Consider the following 20441-nt stretch of genomic DNA (forward strand, 5'->3'; position numbering starts at 1 on the left):
ATTTGTAATTATAGTTTAGTATGGTTAAACCCTAAGGGAATATGAAATGTTGCATCATGTCAAACCCTAAATCCTACTTTTGTTTGGTTCATAATTCTTAGAAAGTCTAATTTGAATTTGTGGTTTATTTGGATTTGAATCAAATAGAGAAAATAAAAAGAAAAGGGAAAACAAATTCCAGAATAAAAAGAAAAGGGAAAGAAGCCCACTCCCCCGCCCCCCTCAGCCTTTCGGCCCAGCTAGGCCCATCCCGCGCGCGCGCGCCTCTCCCCCCCGCTCTCTCTGCCCTGGCGGGCCCGCCCGTCAGCGCAGCCGCCTCTCGCGCGCCCGCCTCCGCTTTCCTCTCTCTCTCTGCTCGCGGGCCCGGCTTGTCAGCCCCGTCGTCCTCGCGTAACCGCCGCCCGAGCTGCGCGCGCCCGCCTTCTCCGTGCCCACGTCGCGCGTGGAGCTCGCAACCGTCCCGCCCCTGGCCACTTGAGCCCCGAGCCCCACTCGCCCTCTCCCCCTCCCCCATTTGCGCTCCAGCAGACCCCTCTTCCACCTCTCCCTCGCTGCGCGCACGCCAGAGCGCCGCCACCACGAACCCCCGCCGTCCCGAGCTCGTTTCTCGGCCGCCGTTGGAGCTCCGCCGTGTCCGTTGCCACGGTGAGCTTCGCCCCGGTGTCCGCAACCCGGGACGCGCCCCAATTCCCTCTCCCCCTCCCTATTTCTCTCTGCCCACGCTCACCCGCCGTTCCCCGTGCAGCCGCGGAGGTCCGCCACCGTCGCCCCGGGCCACCGTCGCGCCATTCCCGCCGCCGAGGAGTCCCCGGAGCCCACCTTGAGGTAAGGAACCTCTCCCGCCCCTATCGACCCGTGTATTGCCTTCTGTTGCGCTGAATTCCTCGCCGGAGTTGTTTCATGCCGCCGCCGAGCCGCTCCGCCGTGAACCGCCCCCCTCCGGTGCCTCTGCCCCGACCCAGACCCCACCAGAGGACTCCCCGTGCCCTCCCCAACCTTCCCGGCCACTCAGGTCGCCCCAGAGACCCGCCAAACGCCCGCGCCCTCGTCTCCGGCGAGTCCTCCGCCGCGGGGACGAGCGCCGCCGCCCCAGCTAGCCGTAGGAGAAGCCCAGGCCGGCCACCCGATCCCCACCGTCCGTCCCAGATCAGACGACCCTGTTTTAATTAGGCCAAGCCTAATCCTGGCCGTCCGCCGGAGATCCAGCGGCCCAGGCCCGCTTCCCCCTCACCCTGTCTCCCTGCCGTTTGGGCCCCGCCTGTCAGCCCGCCCGCGCGCTCGCTCTGCCCGCCGGCCCCGCCTGTCAGCCCGCTCGCGCGCTCGCTCTGCCCGCCGGCCCCGCCTGTCAGCCGGCCCCGCCTGTCAGCCTGCCCGCGCCCCGCGCTGCCCGCCCGGTCCCGCCTGTCAGCCGCCCAGGCCGCCGCGCGCTCGCGCGCCCGCCCGCAGGATCTAATCCTGGCCGTTCGCTTTAGATCTGACGGCCGTAGTAGCCCGATACCCCTTCGCCCGCGCGTTTTCTTAAAGAGACCCCCGGTTTTCTGGAATTTGAACCCGCCGTCCCTGGTTTCTCGCAGTTAGGTCCCTGGACCTTTTATTTAATTCAAAATAGGTACTTAGGGTATATTTTTAATCCCCAAACTTGTAAAATTCATAACTTTGTCATATGAACTCCAAATGAGGTGCTTCAAATTGCAAAATGCTCATGATGTTTTTGTCTATCTATTTAAACAATGTTTCCCTGCTGTTTCCATGTACCAATTAATAGTTAATCACCAGGATAGGATTAAGGCTATTGGAACCCTATTTGAGATAATTAGAAATTGGTAGACTTTAATAAAAGTTGGATTACTTAAGTTTATGGACTTAAACACCTAAGTTTAGGAACTTAAAACCAGGTAATGATTTAATCCCACCACTGACTTAAACCTGATCAGTGGATAATGAATCACTTTGTATAGTCCTCTACCCCAGACCTAGGGAGCACCAGAGTACCTATCTCTTTTCTAGTATGAACTTGTGATCTCTCTGCTGCATATGTTTGGTATGTTGCTTTTTGTTTGTTGTCTTCCCAAGTGCATAGTGTGAATGATTACTTTACGTAGACAACGAGCAGTCTGTGTTTCCCGAGGAGGTTGCAGAGGAAATCCCTGATCAGCAGTTTGGTGAAGGCAAGTGTCCTCTGTCCCATTATGTCCTATTCATTTATAACTTACTACCCTGCATTACTTACTTGAAACCTAAGGATTGACTAGCTTTACACTTTACTTTGTCCTTGATGACCTACTGGGTTGTTATGGTTAGCACTCTGCTTTTGCCTTAACTTAATCAATGAACATGATGTGACTATTTATGATACTGTTATCCTGATGATGTTGATGATCTTGTGATACTCTAGGGGGCTCAGGCTGTTTCCTGAGTACCTCTCCGTAAGGACTGGTTCGTTGAGAGACCACCCGGGATAACAGTGCAACCATGAGGGTGAAATGGGATGCCCTTAGCTGATTAATTGGATGAACTAGAGGTGTAGTTGCCTAGCCGTCGTGCCGTCAATGGGGTCCAGGCATAGTGCTTGCTCTGCCGAGGCTGAGTGCCGAGGTTCTTTCGTTTTGCTCTTTGTTAGTCACTCTCCTGCGGGGAGGGGTACTGTGTTTATCAAACTGGAGAAACCTAACGGGCAGCTATGATCTCTAGGGAATCTTTGTAAAAGCTACGTAGTGATGCCCTGCCGGACCACCTAGGTAGTGGTCAATGGGGATTAGCTCTCCCCGGGTAGAAAGGGAATCATGACTCATGGGTAAAGTGTGCAACCTCTGCAGAGGGTAGTGAAACTGGTATATCAGCCGTGCTCACGGTTAAGAGCAGCCTTGGGATCCTCTTTGATTAGAGATACAGATGGTTCGAGATACAAGGATTATGTTATGGTTTTGGTCCGACTATGATGATGTTGTTCCTCGATGAGGAAATGGTTTACGGGTTGGTTAACGCTAAAATCTGGCTTCTACTAATGATAAATACCTGACCAACTAAAAGCAACTGCTTGAGCCTAACCCCTCATAAAGCTAGTCCACTTCAGCCAAACGGGACATTTGCTGAGTACGTTGATGTGTACTCATCCTTGCTTTACCACAAAACACCAGGTTGTCCGCATTGTAACCACTGCTCAGGAGAAGGCGAAGCCGTGGAAGGAGACTTCCAGGAGTTCCAAGACTACGACGAATTCTAAGTGTGGGTTGGCGGCAACCCCCAGTCAGCTGCCTGTGAAGGCCTTATCTTTACTGCGTTTCGCTAGCACTTTGATTTACTTGTTAAGACAATGACTATGTGGATGTATATGACTCTATGATGTAATAAGTACTCTTTTATGTTATTATTCGAGCATTGTGTGATGATGTTCATTTATGTAATCGCTGTGTACGTGAGTTCTGATCCTGGCACGTACATAGTTCGCATTCGGTTTGCCTTCCAAAACCGGGTGTGACAGAACCTTAGTAATTAACGTGACTGGTCGCTAACCAGACGACTAATCGCTACATATCACCGACTACTCGGACGATATGGACGATCGGATCACCTAATCGAATTGAACCCCCTTATCGAGCACTAAGTACCGATCAGCCCGACTAATCGCGACTAATCGCGATTAGTCGGACGATATGAAAACAATGATCTCTTCTATTTCACTTCAAGTCCCCAACGTAAGTAAACCCGATGATATCCAATCTATTAAACAATATGTAGATCATAAGCAGAATCAAATGAAACAACAGATTGGAGGGTTAGAAGAATCAATTATAAAATTAACACGTTCGTTGGAGAAGTCCGTTGCTCCTAGTTTCTCATCATATGAAACTAATAATAGGATATCTATGTCTAATATATCGACAACAAATGGGGATTCACAACCCCAACCATTATATGGTAATGCCGATGAACTCATATCCAGGGCAAATACCACCACCGTCGTCCCTGCTTGGCAGATCGGTGCCCCTAGACATGGTCGGACCGTCCGAGCTTTTGCCCGGACCGTCTGGCCCTTACGTGGACTGTCAGGCTTTCCCTGCTAGATAGTCTGGGTCTGCACCACGACCACCGCGTGGCACCCCAATAGCAGCGAACACGACCGGGTAATTCAGATTTACCACTGGATAGACCGGATATGCATACGTAGAGCCCACTGTTGCGCACTTTGCACCAAATTATTACACATCACAGCAGTAGTACGTTCCGCCCCCTACATATTTAAACCATAGCGCACTATATGATCACAGGCCGATCAATATTATCGATCGGTCATGGCAAGAAGGTCGGCATAGCAACGCTCGACCAAATGTGCCTCACAGCCCAAGGTCTGGTGGTCTTCCACCGAACGCAATGGAGAAAATTAGGGAAGAGATGACTGAATTATTTCAAGATAGGCTCGGAGTTAGTGTAGCTAGAGTGGGGCAATCATATCAAAAGCCATATGATCACCGGTTTGACACTATCCCATATCCACAAGGGGCAAGGATACCGGAGTTTTCTAAGTTTTCTGGTGAAAATGGGAGAAGCACACACGAACATATAGGCCAGTTCCTAGCACACATAGGCGAATTGGCCGATGGCAAAGCATTTCGTGTTCGTTTATTTTCTTTATACCGCTTTTGCATGGTACACCGCCCTACCTCCTAATTCCATTAATTACTAGAATGATTTAGAGTAAATTTCATAAACATTTCTTTTTTGGGGAATATGAATTAGGGCTAACTGATTTAGCTTCATTCCGATAGGGACGCGAAGAATCGATTAATGACTATATCCAGATGTTCTGGGACACTAAAAATCAATGCTTTCGGATCCATGTCATAGATAAAGAGCTAGCAGGGCTGGCTTTTAATGGGTTGCTATCCTACTTAAGAGACAAATTAGATGGGACCCAGTTCTTCTCAATAGCTTAGCTACATCGGGCTTTGGCCTGTGAAAACCAATTTAAAGAGACATAAAAATCGGTCGTCGTACTATACATCTAGTATAGCATGATAGTTCAGATGATGAATCTGTAGATGTATATATCGCTGAGTTTATTTGGCCAACAAAGGCCAAATCTTCTACATGTTCTTCTTTACAGCCGGTCAAGAGATTAAATTTACCTTTAATGTTGCCAAATGTGATAGAATATTTGATGAGCTACTAAAAATGGCAACATTAAATTACTCATACTATTCCTCCTATGGATGAATTAAAGAGACATGCTTATTGTAAGTGGCATAATTCTTTTTCCCATGCCACCAATAATTGTAATGTTTTTCATCAACAAATACAATCGGCCATAAATGAGGACCAGTTGGCTTTTTAGGAGATGCAAGTGGACACACAACCATTTCATGTCAATACAATAGAACCCACAAACAAAAAGGTCTTGGTTCGGCCCAAAGTGGCCGATAAAGGCAAAGACAAAAACATCATCATTGGCGATCCTCGCACGTCAAATATATCACAAGAAGAGATTGCTCGGAAAGCTTCGGACAGAAAGACTAATAGGTCCAGAGGCACTGGGGGCAGGCTCAACCGAGCAGCCGAGCAAAACTCCTTGACTCTAGCATCGCGGACTGTCTGGCACCTACGCGTGGACGATCCAGTGCTCATGCTGACGGTCCGGCGGACTCAGCCGGACAGTCCGCCAATGGCCATAGGTGTCAACCTCCATAGAAAGCAAGGAAAGAGACGCAATGGTAAAGCAAACATAACGTACATGGTCGGCTGATAAAAGCTGGCCCTACTTTCGATCAATTGCTTGCCAAATATGCTGGCAAGAAGGTCGTTCCACGCGATCGGTCAATAAAGGAACCCCAGTCACCCGCTAAAACAAAATGGCCCGAAAGGCGACGCGACAAGCATCGTCTATTTATCCTGTGATGCCAGGATGCTTTCCACCCGCCTACTCATCGTCGATATATTGTCATGTTCAAATATGGAATGGTATGATGATGAACCCATGGTACATGCATAGTTCCTTTGTCTATTCAGGCTGGGGGCACCTCCATTCTATTCCTTTTGATCCATTGATCAAATGGTCATGGCCGAGAAAGATGCAATCCGAAACGACCTTTATGCATTGGGGCTCTATTGAATGGTTGCCATATTGGATTGAAAAGCCGGTGACTTGCATCAGGCTTAGTTCATATGCTTTTGGTTCGTCAACCTCCACCAAAAGGCAGGGGGCATATGTTGAGCATAGAAAGTGACCGCGCGGATGGTCCAACCCTAAGGCCGGATGGACTGCGGTGGTGGCGCGGACAATCCGCGTGTGCGCAGAATCAGTTAGGATTCCGAGTTTTTTGTGAGATTTGTTAGCTAAATCTGCGGGATTAACTCGGGAAACGACTTGTAACGGGTCCAGACCTCCCCCCCTTTATATAGATGAAGGGCTACATCTGATTAAACCACCCACAATCGATCAAATCAAATCTACTTATTGTTTTTACCTTATGCATTAGGAGTAGCTCTAGTTTAGCCTCCCTCTACCTCAAATCTTCACCTCTCTTCGACTCTACGTCGACTAGAGACATCTTTGATGGCCTACCGATGCCAAGACACACCCTAGGATCTCTCCTCCTCGATGGGGTCCCTCCCGAGAGGCGAAATCTAGGTCTGCTGTGAAGAAGAAGAAGATCCTCTGCGCCATCGCGAACCGTCCGAGCCCCAGGCGTGGACCGTCTGAACGTACGCAGAGGAGGAGTCGTTCCTACGCTAGGTCATAGACCGTCCGGCCATGTGCCGTGGACCATCCGCGTCTCCGCAGAGAGCACTGTCAGACGGTCCTTTCTAGTGTTTGGCGCCCAGATCGGAGTCAACTCGTATGTCAAATGTGTGACGATGCCATGGCTTCTTGTGGGTTGCTTGTTCCCTCAGTGCATGAACCGCGCATACCTGCAGCTTAGGCATCATTTTCCATGCAAAGTATGTAGTATCCATCACTCTTACAAACTCGTGTGTAAAGTTTTTGCAGCATGTTGGATTGATGGATAGCTTATTGCTATGTTGCTTTTGGTTTGGCTTATTGACATGCCTAGATCTTAGACCTCGTTTGGTTCCTTTAGTCAACTAACAACTTTAGTGACTAAAGTTTAGTCACCAAAATATCATGTTTAGTTTCAGCTGCTAAATCTGACTAAAGAACATTAATTACTATGCATAAAGACTGTACTACCCTTATTTAATAGAGTGCAGGGAAGAGGAGGGAGGACACATGTAGTAAAAATTTCACTTTAGTGACTTTTAGTCACCCCTTATAACTAAAGGACTAAACTTTAGTTAGAATATTTTAGTCACCCTATTTTGTTCTTTAGTGACTAAAATTTAGCTTCTCCGAACCAAACAAGGTCTTAGTTCTACTCCGAAGCCATAAGTTCAATATAGTAGCATTGAAATGCAACGTTGAACAGTAAACATTGCTGCAACAAATGATGTGTATATATGATGTCGTTTTTTTAGTAAACCACGTAGTATTATTCAGTGTGTATATATATATATATATATATGTATGCAGTGAAAGATATAGCTTTATGCATCAATGCAATCAACTATTTTTCCTCAGAAAGATGCATATATATCAAAGTTAGCAGGTAAGCAGCTTAGCTTGTTCATGGAGCATTTTGAGAGGTTGCATAATTATTCTAGTTTTTTTATGCCTGCGGTTTGGATCCATAACTTGGGAGGGTGTAGGCCGAATTTTTTACATTTTAGCCCCTTTTTTAGAAAAAAAATCACGTTTAGACCCTAAAAAATTTTAATACCAATTTTGGACCCTTTGCTCGGCGCCATAGCCTATGGCGCCGAGGTACGTGCTACGCTGGCACACCTGGACGCCGTGGCACCGAGCTCGGCGCCACAGATCTTGGCGCCGAGCTCGCTTGTGTTTTAATAGATTTATTGGAAAGCTGTAAGCACAAAGCTTGTGTAGCCTAGTTGGTAGAGCACAAGGTTCTTCACCTTGTGGTCTTTGGGTTCAAATCCCATAGTTTTCATTTCAATATTTTTGTCTTTATTATTGATTTGTTTTTTGTTTATGTCGCTGATGTGTCCATACAAATTTAGTTTTGGGTACCATGATCCTCGTTTTTTTTGGTAAATTTATTTTTGGGTACCATGATCCTCTCGATGTTTTTTTGGGTAAATTCATCTATGCCGGATTCTTGATCTTGTCTGCTTGTCAATCTGCAGAAAGCTGAAACACATCCAGTTGCTGGGACCAGTTCCGGCATGGATTCATCCTTCGAAGCTGCTATTGTTTGTTACGGTGATGACCATCAGATTGCCGCACACAAGGCTGCTATGGTGGCCATCGTCAACCATCCACCACCACCAGGCACCAGCCCTGCTGCCGTCGATCAAACAATCCTGTGCTTTATTTTTTTTCTTCTCTCTTCCATTCCTTTCCTAGGTGCTGTTGTACAAATTTTGTGGGAGACGAGAGTTTAAACAGGCTGTTGTAAGAGTGTGCTTATACTGCTCGCGTTTTAATTTATCAAAAAAAACGAGGATTATGGTACCCAAAAATAAATTTGTATGGACACATCAGCAACATAAAAAAAAACAAATCAATAAGACAAAAATATTGAAATGCAAACTATGGGGACCTCTAGGTGAAAAGACTTATGCTCTCCCAACTGAGCTAGACAAACTTTGTGCTTATAGCTTTCCAACAAATCTGTTAAAACACAACCGAGCTCGGCGCCAAGATCTGTGGCGCCGAGCTGTGTTACCTCGGCGCCATAGCCTATGGCGCCGAGCAAAAGGTCCAAAATTGCTATTAAAATTTTTTAGGGTCTAAACATAATTTTTTTTCCTAAAAAAGGGCTAAAATATAAAAAATTCGGGGGTGTAGGCGTGTAGCTCGCTTTCGCATTGCCGGTGCTTGCAGGGTCTGTTAACTTTAGGACTTGTGCAGGTCAAAAACTTATTAGGGTTGTGGTATATTACATGTGCAAACTTAAATTACCAAGAGTATTTTATTTATTTTTGTTTCGGTCTTGGTTGTTTTTTATATTCAGATCTTAGTCGTGTGGTTTTTTAGTACAGTTTACATTAAGGCCCCGTTTGTTTTCTTTCATTTTGAGGAATTAAAATCTTACTAATGAAATATGTTATTTTTTTAGAATATGACATTTCACCACTTTCCAAAGTTATCATATAAGATTATATCAAATTTATGGGGTGAGAGATGAAATTGATTTTATAGATTTACATGTTATTTTTCTGATGTACAACTTATAGCACACTCTTCTACTTACTTCACTATAAAATAAATGCAGTATATAACTATCTCTCTCATATGATTTATGATAATATACAAATATATTACATATATAAATATATAAACTTAATTAGTTTTATCTAAATTATAATTATTAAAATGGAATTCAATTACAACGAAATAAACTGGGTCTAAAAGAAATCTGAATTACAACTTGTGTATTTTTTTAAAAAAAATCTTGTGGTAAAACTGCTGTCGCGTCTTTCGTTTTACATTACATAAGAAAACCTCCTTTTCGATTATGGCTTCTTCCTCGCTACCCAAATTCTTCAGCTCCTCTCTAGCTAGGCTCGCCACAAAACTTAATTAGTAGTACATGAACATGACATGGATCGGATGCGTCAATGATGATTTGGATCGGGTGCGTCAATGCTAGTGTCGTTCCGATAGGGGTATGTCCGGTTTTTAGGGACTAATTTTTAATCTCTACACTTTATTTTATTTTAGTACCTAAATTATCAAATACGAAAACTAAAACTTTATTTTTGTTTCTGTATTTGGAAATTTAGGAACTAAAAACAAAATAAAATAAAATATAGAAACTAAAAATTAGTCCCTAAAAATTATACAAAAGCTACCACAAACGGCCATGAGCTATATAATATAATGTGAAAAAGTTGTACGCTGTTTGACAGAGATCTTCTGTTGATTAAGCTTTTCAACCTGTTTTTGTTTCTAAAAAAAACTAAAAACATGAAAAACAACAACTGTTTTAGGTCAAAATTGTTTTTTTCTCTAGTACAAAATCTACTATATATACTGTTGGGGTCTGCTTCGTAGCCGAAGGTCCTGTAAGAAGAAACACCTTCGGAAGATCAGCATGAAAATAATGCTGAAGCTATCTTACAGGGAACTTCGGCATAACGTCGTGCCTAAGACGAAGGGTTAAAGATGAAAAGACAGATTGACCCATGATAGTTTGTGCCATGAATGTAATCAATTGTAAAGGGTATAAATGTAATTTCACACCGGCTGCGCCATGTGCCTATAAATAGATGAACAGTACCTCCGTACTGTTCACGCTGATTTGTACTCACTCGTGCATTACGCTTGTACTCACTACACGACGGTTCACTTACAGCGACCTGCGGTTGGTTGTTAAAACGACCTTCAGCGACCTACGGTTGGTCGCTAAAAACATTTAGCGACCCATAAGGATGGTCGCTGTAAGTGCCGTCGCTAAAGGCTTTAGCGACCGACATCTTTTTAGCGACCGACCGTCCATTGCTAATATTGTATATTTAGCGACCAACCGTGGGTTGTTGTACTATAGATTTAGCAACCAATCGTGAGTCGTTATACTATACATTTAGCAACCAACAGAAAGTTGCCCCTAGTTATAGTCGTTAATAATGATAATATACCATTAATTAGTGTTGGGGGCCTTCGTCCTCCGAAGGTCCTCAAAAACATGATTTGACAATGTTTTCCGAGTGGATTATGTGAACAGGTATTTTCGGATCCAGAATTATGAATATGGAGCACGGCCAGGACGAAGCCTGAACCAGACGAAGGTCGAGTGTAGCCGAAGCTGTGCGCAGGGAAGCTTCGGCGCGATGGCAGAAGGGGGAACCGACTTAAAGATGAAAAGACTTCGGGGGCCTCGACAGATTTCCATAAGCCGTTAACAAATGTAATGGACATGGATGTAATTTTACGTGGGCTGCGTCCCGCGTCTATAAATAGATGAACAGTACTCCTGTACTGTTCACGCTGACCTGGCATTGGCTTTTGCATCACGCTTGTACTTTTTACCTTCTCTCAGGACCAAAGGTACATTTGTAATTTAAAATCATTTCTATTTCTCCATGTTAATAAAATAGAAATGATTTTATGTTGATGTTTGTATTTCATGCTTTATATGAATCCTTCGGCATTACTTATTATATTCCCGAAGGTATGTCTATGATAACCTTCGTCCTAAATCATTATTTCCCGAAGGGACATAATGTTTCGAAGGACGAAGGACCTTAATGTGTAACACTTTTTATGTTGCCTTGTTCTTAATTCAAAGCATTTGAGAACAAGTCACCAACATTGGCGCCCACCTCCGGTGAACTCACTTCCACTTCGAGTCTTCGTGAACACCTTCGGAAGCTATAGACCTTCGCTATGGCGCCGAAGAAAGCTTCAGCGGCTGGGGCTGCAGCACTACAACCGCTGGACCACAACCAGGAGACCGTCTCTCTTCGGGAGGCCAGAAGCCAGAAGAGAAAAGCTGTTAGCCCGACGCTTGAGGAAGAAGAGCTAGACCAAGAAATCAGAGAGATGGAGATGCTACATCAACAAGTGCAGAGGAAGAAGGAGAAGATGGCCCGCCTAGCTGAGTTGCAAAGGCAAATTGACGAAGCTTCTGAGGAAGTTCGCCATCTCACTCACGATGAGCAGAACAGAAGGCCTCATCAGAAAGACCTCCATCAGGAGGGCTTCGTCAACGAAGACGACTGGTATGATAATTTCCATCAGGGAAATTTTGTTTTTGATGATGCTTCTCCTCTGTCTGCTGAGCTGCAGGCTACACCTTGGCCTCCATCCTATAAGCCACCCCAGCTCCCCATGTTTGACGGCCACTCCGACCCGAAGCAATTCTTGATGAGCTACGAAGCAACAGTGTCTTCGTACGGGGGCAACGCTGCAATCATGGCGAAGTCTTTCGTCATGGCCGTCAGGAATGTTGCTCAGACCTGGTATTCCTCCCTTCGGCCAGGAACAATCACTTCATGGCAGAAGCTGAAGGATATGTTACTGACCAGCTTTCAAGGATTTCAAACGAAGCCGGTTACAGCTCAAGCCCTCTTCCAGTGTATTCAGGATCACGAAGAATACCTTCAGGCGTATGTCCGAAGGTTCTTACGATTGAGGGCGCAGGCACCAACGGTGCCCAATGAAATCGTTATCGAAGCCATGATCAAGGGGCTCCGTCCTGGACCTGCAGCTCAATACTTTGCTCGGAAGCCTCCTCAGACCTTGGAGAAATTGCTCCAAAAGATGGATGAGTACATTCGTGCTGACAATGACTTTCGCCAAAGAAGGGAGGAGGCCTTCAGATTTTCTGAGATGACCAGGGGCTTCGGAGGAAGATACTACCCGAGGCATGTCCGTTCCATTCACAACACTCAGAATGATGATAAGGGGAGTCAGCAAAACAGGCCGCAGTGCTCCTCACAGGCTTCGGGGCAACAACAAACTTTCTTTCGGCCACCAGCTCCAAGAGGCAGAGGCGCCAGGGGCTTCGGCGGAAGATTCGGAGATCAGCCAAGGAGACTGTTTTGCCTATTCTGTGGAGAGGGCAAGGGCCACACCACTAGGACGTGCCATGTTACAATCCAGAAGCAAAAGGAACTAGCCGAAGCTGCATCTCAACAAGCTCAGTCGAAGCAGGTTATGCATACTGCTTCGTTTCATCCGCCTTATGTCCCACAATACATAGACAACCACCCTGCGGCTTCTGTAGCTTCGGCAAGTCAACCTCAAGCTTCCTGGCAGCAGCTTCCGCCTCCACCTCCATTGCAGCAAGGTCAACAGCCAGAAGGGAGTCAATACGCTCCACATCAGAGGGACTTCAGAGAACAGTCCGAAGCTCGCACAGTCAACAGCACTGTGCCAGAGTCGAAGCACATTTATTGACATATCCTACCTTTGATAGCAGTCTTTTCTATTCAGTTTTATTTTCTGTGAAGCAAAAAACATTGATAGTTTTCATGTAATAATTTCGTTGTTTCCCACGAGGAAAATCTATTTGCTCCACAGGCCTAAGTTGCTGAAGCCTAAAACTTTTTCCGTTACCAAGGAGGACCTTCGGATTAAAAATCCTTCGGAGTAACAGAAAGTCGTTCTAAGGAACGCAAAGTAAGTTTATGAAGTCACAAAAAGCCGTTCCAAAGGGAGCGCAGTGTAAGTTTTCTGCTCAGAAGTCGTTCCTAAAGGAATGCAGAGCCTACAGCGAAAAGTCAACGCTGATACCGCCTAAGTAAAAGGCGAAGAAGCTCCTAAGGGAGGCTTACAGCGAAAAGTCAACGCTGATACCGCCTAAGTAAAAGGCGAAGAAGCTCCTAAGGGAGGCTTACAGCGAAAAGTCAACGCTGATACCGTCTAAGTAAAAGACGAAGAAGCTCCAAAGACGTTCCCAAGGGAATGCAGAGCTTACGAATATATTTTATGTGTATCTCCGGAACAAATGTCACATGCATAACATAACATCATCACATCATTTTGCATAGCATAAGCATCATACATCATATTGCATTTGGCAAGAGAAGGAGATACTCTCAACCTTCGAAAGGATGCTTTGAGAAAGTGACATCGAAATTGTACAGCTTCGGAATACAGCTTCGGAGAATATTTTTACGAAACATGGGCGAGCTTTATCAGATCAATATCGAAGTTGTATAGCTTCGGAGTATAGCTTCGAAGAATGTTTTGACGAAGCATGGATGTGATTCATCAGAATAATTTTAACGGAGAATGCCTTCTTCACGAAGCATGAAAAGAAGGGAAGGTGTTTTTTCGCCAAAGGCTCAAAAATGGTATGTATTTAATGTTTCATGCATCGTAAAGAATTCAATAATGAAAGGAGACTTGTATATTACATTCAAATGTACAAAGTGTTACATAGATTACACTTTAAATGATTTTTCCAAATAGCATCTAATCTTCTCTCAATACTTCTTCGGCGGCCTCATTTAGAAGTTGGTCAACAACCTTGTCCAAGATAGTTTCGGCCATTTGTTTAATTTCTTCGTCGACATTTGATCCAGCAGTTTCTGAGGGAAGAGAACATTTCTTCATTACTTTTGCAAACCTTGAACAAAGTTTGGAATAAAAATTACAACACAATAAGAGCGACTAATTGGTACCTAATTGCCTTTCGGGCTCTGTACTCCTTTCGGCAGCTTCTGCCACTTTTCTGGCGTCATGAATGCCTTTTTCGCTCCTTTGGATGATCTCTTGCGCCATTCCTCGGCCGCCGTCGTTCCAGATATCAGTAAAAAATTTGCCACCAACCACGCTTGCTTCGGCCGAGGGGTCCTTGACGTCTTCGGAAGATAAGGTAGCTTCGGATTGAGCTAAAAATTTTACATGCCCGCAACCTTTCTTCTCTAAGACAGAAGCAATTCCTCTGGCGCCCGAAAAAGCGCATATGTCGCCACGACTGTTCAGAATCTCTTCGAAGGCCTCTGCTTCGTGGCTAATCCATTCCAGCGGACCTTCGGGATTGCCTCGAGAGAAATTCTCTTCGCTGGAAAAGGCGCCTACGCTGGCGAAGCTGGATTTAATTTTATTCACACATTCTACAGATTTGACATAGCATTTCCCCTGAGATGTGCGAAGCTCCTTAACTTTTGATTCCAATTTGCTGACCATAAAATCACTAAGTTCTCGTTTCGTTTCCTCAAGCGCGCGCTCCTCTTTAGCTCTAGCCAGCTGTTTCTGAAGATCTTTAATCTCGCGTTTTTGAGCTTCGGCCTGGGCCTTTGAAGCAGCTTCGTCTTTTTTCACTTTATCTACCAGTGTAAGCAGAATTTTATCTTTTTCCAAAGCTTCGTTTCTCAGTCTGATAACTTCGGAGCGTAAATTATTAAACGCAATTTCATAGCTTTCATCTTCGGCGCTCTTTTGGGCTCTTAGTGCGTTGCTTAGGATCAGGCCCTATACGAAAAAGAATTCATATAAGAAAAAAGGAATGAGTTGCGTAAAAATAAGGGGGTTTTTCAAGTGTTTAATTCCTATACCTTCAGGCTGTTGTACGCAAGACTGTCTGCGAGATCTTCTTTCGTCATGGCGCTTAATCCAGATTCAAGCTTCGGGAAACCAATACTTCTGGCCATTTCTCGGCAGACAGATAGCTCTTTGTTGTCAGGCAGGCAGTATAAGAAGTCATCTTCATTTGTTCCATTGAATATTACTGCCCCCTTCGGATATTTTAGTTCCTTTGCATAATGGATGGCTTCATGAGTTTCTTCTTCAGATAGCTTCTTCCCCGAAGCATGTCGTATCATGTAATCACGCATGCTGGCAGGTGCTTCGGGGATGGCGGTGTCAGTTTCTTCAACTAATACTGGTTCTGGAATTTTTATTGCTTCGGCTTCAAAAGGTTGCTCCTTGTAGGGCTCTGAAGGCCCAGCTTCAGCTTCAGCTTGTTGAGCCAAAGCTTCAGTAGAAGCTTCAGCAACTTCAACACTCTTTTTTGGAATTGTGCTTGAAGACTTAATTGTCTCCAAGACGTCTAGTACATTTACCATTCTTTTCCTTTTTGGGGTCACTGATGGCCCCTTTTGGTTTTTTGCTGTTTCAATATTTACTGCAGGACTCAAAACTTCTAATGTTTTTTCCTTAGTCGGCTTTTTCGCTTCTTCCATTTTTTCTGTGGATGGTGCTTCGGCCATCTCTGCAGTTTCTGGCAGCAAGGTTGGCTGTTCAGCTTCGGTGGCCGAAGAAGCTTCTCCGGTGAACTCAGGCACCGAAGCTGGTTCAATATAGCGTGGCCGGTGTGTGAGGACTTTTATCCTCTTTCTCTTTGATTCTGGCTCGCTAGGAGCAGTTGCAGCTTCCTCTTCTGCAGAGGTTGTGTTCTTTCTTTTCTGCCCTCGAGTGGGATAACGATAGTCAGGGTAAAAGAACCCAATTGCATCAAACACCCGATTGAGTCTCTTCTTTTTTCGGCCTCCGAAGGCTGCTGATAACGCAGTGTTCTCAGCCTTCGAATATGCGCCAAGAAGTTCGTCACTTAATATTTCAATGTTTTTCAACCAGTCGTCGTCAGGTTCGACAAATTTGTCCCCATATTTGAATGTGTATTTTAATCTGACTAGTCCGCCTTCGTCGGACTCTTTGATGGTTTCCTTCGGCATTTCCCACTTTTCTGCAAGTGGCCATACCCTGAAGGCAATATGTTCTTGGACCAAGTCCCTTGTCCCAATAAACGAGCAGACTACTCCGAAGGCCCTTTGGCATTCTTCGGCAGCTTCGTTCATTTCGACCTTCGGCCTTCGAAGACCGAAGCGTTGCCAGATTGGTCGCATAATGATATTCTTCACATTCTCTTGATCTGATAGGTCATTCTTCACATAAAACCATTCCGTCATCCAGGCTCCGGGCCACCTCTTCCGAAAGGTCGGCACAGGGCAGCTTGACCCGGAGCGCGCGCCGAAGCTGTAGCACCCAAAGTTGTTGTGATATTGCTCCTTTCCCCAGGGCTTCGTCTCGTATAATAACTCATGAATGTTACAGAAGCTTTTAGCGTTTGGTTCCAAACCTTGGCTCCTTGCAGCCCAGACAAATATCCCCATTCTTATAATGGCTTCAGGAGTAATTTGATGCAAGAAGATTTGAAATGTTTTCAGTACCTCAATAACGAAGTTGCTTAAGGGAAATCGAAGCCCAGCTTTGAGAAAGCTTCGGAAGATTACGACCTCATCTTCTTCGGGGGTGGGGGTAGTCTTTTCTCCAGCGTCAGCCCTCACAATAGTTATATCTCGAAAGTATCGCCCCCTCATATTATCAATATGGCTCTGTTTGATGGCGGTTTTCCCAAAAACCGCGTGACTTGGTCGCCACGGTCGATCTTCGGCCTCTTCCCCGCCACTTTCTACATCAAAACTGTCGCTGTCATCAGTGTCTTCGGACAGACCTTCAAGAATTTCCTTGGTGATCTTCTCTGTATTGGTCTCCGCCATCGCCATAATGAACCCCAAGTTTTTTTCTTCCTCAAGACTCAGCTTCGTCTCAGCAGCGATCTTCTTACCTTCAGGCATCTTCGGAAGCGCTCAAAAACTGTTTCTAAGTCCGAAGCTTAAAAATCAAAAAGATCAGCAAATCTTAGTGCACAAGAGCTAAAAATTTTAGTGGGCCGAAGCAGAAGGCAAGTGTGCGTACCAAATCAGTTCGCGATGTGATCTTATTTATACGCCTAGGGCGTTGAAAATTGAAAGGCCCCGCTTGTCAGTAGATGTTGCTATTCTAGCAAAGGGAAGGTGTTTTTTCGGACCTTCGGCTCAAGGCCTTCGTCCATATCGCAATCTGAATTTATTATTTACAAATTAATATTGCGAGGGGCTACTGTTGGGGGCCTTCGTCCTCCGAAGGTCCTCAAAAACATGATTTGACAATGTTTTCCGAGTGGATTATGTGAACAGGTATTTTCGGATCCAGAATTATGAATATGGAGCACGGCCAGGACGAAGCCTGAACCAGACGAAGGTCGAGTGTAGCCGAAGCTGTGCGCAGGGAAGCTTCGGCGCGATGGCAGAAGGGGGAACCGACTTAAAGATGAAAAGACTTCGGGGGCCTCGACAGATTTCCATAAGCCGTTAACAAATGTAATGGACATGGATGTAATTTTACGTGGGCTGCGTCCCGCGTCTATAAATAGATGAACAGTACTCCTGTACTGTTCACGCTGACCTGGCATTGGCTTTTGCATCACGCTTGTACTTTTTACCTTCTCTCAGGACCAAAGGTACATTTGTAATTTAAAATCATTTCTATTTCTCCATGTTAATAAAATAGAAATGATTTTATGTTGATGTTTGTATTTCATGCTTTATATGAATCCTTCGGCATTACTTATTATATTCCCGAAGGTATGTCTATGATAACCTTCGTCCTAAATCATTATTTCCCGAAGGGACATAATGTTTCGAAGGACGAAGGACCTTAATGTGTAACACTTTTTATGTTGCCTTGTTCTTAATTCAAAGCATTTGAGAACAAGTCACCAACAATTAGCATTCAACAACTGTTATATATACAAAAGCATCACAAATCACCAATTTTTATACACATAATCACATAGATATACAAATTTAATTAGTATTGCACAATGATAGATCCACATCACATAAACCATCAACAAGCACCACAACAAAATCATTCACAAAACCTACACATGTTATTATGTTTTGCACATATTTGCAAACACTTTACAAAATCATTCACATAAGTACTAACGCTTCAAGTGATTCGCAAAAGCCTTCACAAAAGCACTCGAACTTCTTGTATCCTCTTGTTTTAAGGCACAAGCTTGTAGGGGTTGTGATGTCGCCACTTACTTGATGCTAACAAGACATTTCCTTCACCAACACTTCGCCCATAAAAAAGATCAATTCTCATTTTCAATTGCCTGTCTGCAAGACAAGTGATAATTACAATAAGTAAATTATAATCTACATTTATATAATCTAGACTACCAAACAGCTACATATAGTAGATTATAATCTGGATTATATAATTTAGATTATAATCTAGATTATATAAACAAGAGCTTCCTAGCTTTTGCAGAGCTGTATCCTCCACAAGCCGGTCATGATACAACATTACACACTTAGGTAAATTTACAGAAGCTATTATAGAGTACTGAGTACTTACCTTATATTCATCAATTGCATCTTGAGCAAAATCGATATCTGTATCTTTTTCCCTGAAACAACACACCAACAGCAAGGTCAGTCAGACTAATGCGTACTAATTAAACAGTAAAGGCATATTCCTATTTCCTACAATAAAAAATTAACATACAAAGTAAAAAATATATATCCAGAAAGATAAGATATATTATAATTTAACGAAGGGATTATTAAACATCATCTAATTCTTATATCTTTTAAATTATAGTCCAATTAAGAGCATGGATTGATGGACGACTATAAATATTTGATAATTTAGAATAAAGGAATTTTTAAAATCACCGAATTGTTATACCCACTGGAATTCTAACGGGTTAATGGACTAGTATATATAGTGTCAGTGTCTACACCCAGAGTACAAGCAATATCTGTTTTCAGAAATTGTAAGGCATTAATATCACGAAAGGGGTACAGACGTACAGTGACCCAAACCTAACGCAAGTGCGGGCAAATCCTTGCAGTGGAAAAGCGCCCGTCTAGGATCAAATCTGAATAAAATGATTTAGTACCTGACGCGCATTGGTTAAAGGCCAAATCTAAAGGACGCGTCAGACCACTCAAATGCAACAGTGCAAAAAGGGTAAGGAGATGAATGAACAGCAGGAAAGAGGTTTGAAATAAAATCGTAAAAGGCGAATCTGAAAGCATGCTGGAATGCTAAAGCAGTGCTGAACGTTTAGCGTTCGGAAGAAATTGCCCCGGTGAAGACCATCAAATCAAATGGACTGAAACAGCTGAAAACCATCTACAGATAACTGATGGAACACAGCTAATGTGATATCTAATTCATCTTCTCTCGAGAGAAAAAAGGATCCGAATTCAATTTGAAAGGGGAACCGGGTGAAAAAATAATCCGAATTGGAGAATTCACGAGCCCAAACCGCAAATGAAAGCGCAAGCAGAAGTCCCATGCCAGCGACACACTGCTTCAAACCCAGGCATGATGAACCCAAACCAAAGCAGATACACCGCACTCCGCAGAACTCCCTTGCAAAAACCAAAATCTGACGGCGAGCTCGGCAGCGCGAGTGGGTTGTTCTTCTCCCCCCAAACAATTGAGAGCTCCGCCACAGACACATCCAAAGCAGGGAACGAAAACTAGACGCTGCTTCAAACCCAGCCACAATGAGCCCAACCCACTGGAGACACGCCACACTGTGCAGAGCTAGACATCACGCACGCCACGCCGCCGGAATGCGCTCGCGACAACAAACGGCGGCTGCCAGGAGAGTGGCACGCGCTAGGTTTAGGTGGCGGCCGGTTAGGGTTAGGAGAGTGCGACTGGGTCTTAATGGGCCGATTTGGTTAGGTTTTATTTTTTTTATTTTTTTCTAAATTTGAAATACATTTTTAAATAACCCTAAAATTTATAGTAATTAAACCAAAATTATTTATAAATAAAATATTAATTTTTGGGCTAATAGTTATTATATTTTTTTATTTACTAGGATTTTCATTTAAGAAGAAATGTTATTCAATAACCAAAAAATCAATCATGCACAATAAAAAAATTATTCCAAATGCAAATACATAACAAACACTTAAAATAAAATTCATTACTATAAATATCATTAATAACTAAATGCATTATTTTTATTTTATGATTTTTATAGTGTTATAGTTTTCTTTTCCATGATTCTTTTTTCTTTTCTACAATTCTTTTTTTCTTTACTACAATTTAGCTATCGATGTTTACTTATTTTAATTAATTTTTAGTCACTAACATTTACAGGCACGATCAGTCT

General features: G+C 44.0%; 1 long non-coding RNA gene across 1 annotated transcript; it reads right to left on the minus strand.

Annotated features, from left to right (window-relative positions):
- Nucleotides 1–18089: 18089 nt before the first annotated feature.
- On the minus strand, nt 18090–19959 carry LOC109945295 (uncharacterized). The gene is made up of 2 exons (XR_002268425.3): nt 18659–19959; nt 18090–18417 (listed from the first exon to the last, which is right to left on the minus strand). It is a non-coding gene; the product is annotated as an uncharacterized lncRNA (long non-coding RNA).
- Nucleotides 19960–20441: the final 482 nt, after the last annotated feature.

Source organism: Zea mays, chromosome 3, assembly GCF_902167145.1.
Source record: "Zea mays cultivar B73 chromosome 3, Zm-B73-REFERENCE-NAM-5.0, whole genome shotgun sequence".
Lineage (NCBI taxonomy): Eukaryota > Viridiplantae > Streptophyta > Magnoliopsida > Poales > Poaceae > Zea > Zea mays.